Genomic DNA, 2,026 nt, shown 5'->3' on the forward strand with positions numbered 1-2,026 from the left:
TGGGGTTCCTCCGTTCGTCTGGACTTGTTTTTATGTCCCCTTGAGGAGTTTTGTGTGTTTCGGTCAGGAGAGGTTAAGAGCTGCTTCTTACTCTGCCGCCATCTTAACCTGGAACCGATTCCTATACTTTTAAGTGTTTTTTAGTATGAAAGGGTTTTGCATTTTCTCAAATGCTTTTTCTTCACCTATTGAAATAACCATATGGTTGTTGTTTTTGCTGTTGATATGGCTAATTTTGCTAATAGTTTTCATAATATCGAACCAATCCAACATTTTTCGTATAAATGCCAACTGGCCATAGAGTGTATGATCTTTATAATCTGTCCTCCTTGCAAGTATTTAATTTAAAGAATTTAGTATTGATATTCATTAAAGATGTTAGTCTAAATTTTTCTTTCTCTCTCTTTTTTCTCTCTACCTTGTTTATCACTTTTTGTCATAAAAGGAATTTGTTAGAAGTCTTTTACCTATTTTTTCTTTTTTTTCTTTCTGGTAGCTTTTGATTTTATTGAAAATGCAGTTTAGAAAGAACTGTAGTAAACCGACAGTAATATTTTTTGCTTTGTTCACATGGGAGATCAACTTATTGATGCAGCAATAATCTTCCAGAGTTCCTTTTCTCTATTGACAGGTAGATGGAAGAAGCAGTTTTCCAATTTGAGTGATTCTCTAGTGTTTTAAATGAATCATCTGTGAAGTCATTATAAAAAAATCAGCTGCCATTATGATAGTAGTATGAACATGTAAGTCAGAAATCTCATCTTTAGACCAGCTGATAGGAGTCTGAAGACCAGTACATAAATCATCTTTCAGACAATCCAGTTCTTTAACCTTCTACTATGCCTCCTCTTGTTGCAGTCAGGTGCCCATTTAGGACAACATTCAGTTCACATCCAGGCAGGTCTTCACCCATATCTGTGCAGTCTTAACAACCCTTGTATTGATGATGCTGGCAATCCTGGTGCTAGCCTCAAGCTCAAGCATAGTGCAAAATTCGTACAGGTTACAATGGAAAATAAACAAAAGGAAAAGCCCCTTCCCATACCTATTTGCCAATGTCTTCCAGAGAGGCGGCATTTATATGCTCTGGCATACTAGAAAACCAAAACCAAACCATACACAGAGAATTCAGGACCATTTTAGCCATATTATATTGGATATTTCCTTGCTCTTTGTCAGTGAAATGTTTTGCTCCCTGGGTTAGAATATTAGATTGTATCTTATTCTTGATATCTCTTTTTGTTTCATCTCCGAGAAAAAGTTATGGTCTTCTTTCCACTTCGAAATCACTGTAATTATCCAGTAGAGCTTCTATTCTTATACAAGGGTGAGTTTGAGTTTCATCTTTCTTTTAAAAATATATGCCATTGCTTTTCTTGCCACAGGATTCCTGAGTATGTCTGTCATCATATACAGTATTTTCTACTTGAATATCTTTTTTTTAACCATTATTTTGAATATCTTTCCAAGAATCTTTGTTCTACAGACATTTGAATTGTGATAGAAGGAAATAAGTTGGCCAACATCATTCAGATGCACCTAGAGTTGTCTTTTGTTTGGGGATGTTTAGACGTACATCTGATAGCACAATGTCACTTTTAATGTAATTTTGTCCAAAGCTTCCCCCTCTTCTAGGTCCATGACTTTGCAATTTTGTTATTAATCTGAATAGGTGAATATGGCTCACAAGGTCATGGCTGATTTGGAGTGGACTTGCCACTTTGGAGGAAACTTGAGACACATCCTCCACTACCCTCGTAGTCTACTTTAATCTATTTTTTTCAAATAGTATATGTAGTACTAGGATTAATTTTTCCTCAAGTGTTTGGTAGAATGCACTTGTAAATCATTCTGGTCTGAGGGATTCTTTCTTAGACAGTCCAGTAATGGTTTGTTCAGTTTCTTTCTTTTCTAAGATAGGGTTATTTGAGTATTCTACTTCTTTTAATCTGGGCATTTTATATTTTTGTAAATATCCATCCATTTCACATAGGTTGCCAGTTTTCTATCATAGAACTAGGCAAAA

General features: G+C 35.2%; 1 pseudogene; it reads right to left on the reverse strand.

The window, feature by feature from the left end:
* Positions 1-583: 583 nt before the first annotated feature.
* Positions 584-1,566, reverse strand: LOC123251795 (annotated as a pseudogene).
* Between the last annotated feature and the right edge of the window lie 460 nt (positions 1,567-2,026).

Source organism: Gracilinanus agilis, chromosome 6 (assembly GCF_016433145.1).
Source record: "Gracilinanus agilis isolate LMUSP501 chromosome 6, AgileGrace, whole genome shotgun sequence".
In the NCBI taxonomy this organism is placed as follows: Eukaryota; Metazoa; Chordata; class Mammalia; order Didelphimorphia; family Didelphidae; genus Gracilinanus; species Gracilinanus agilis.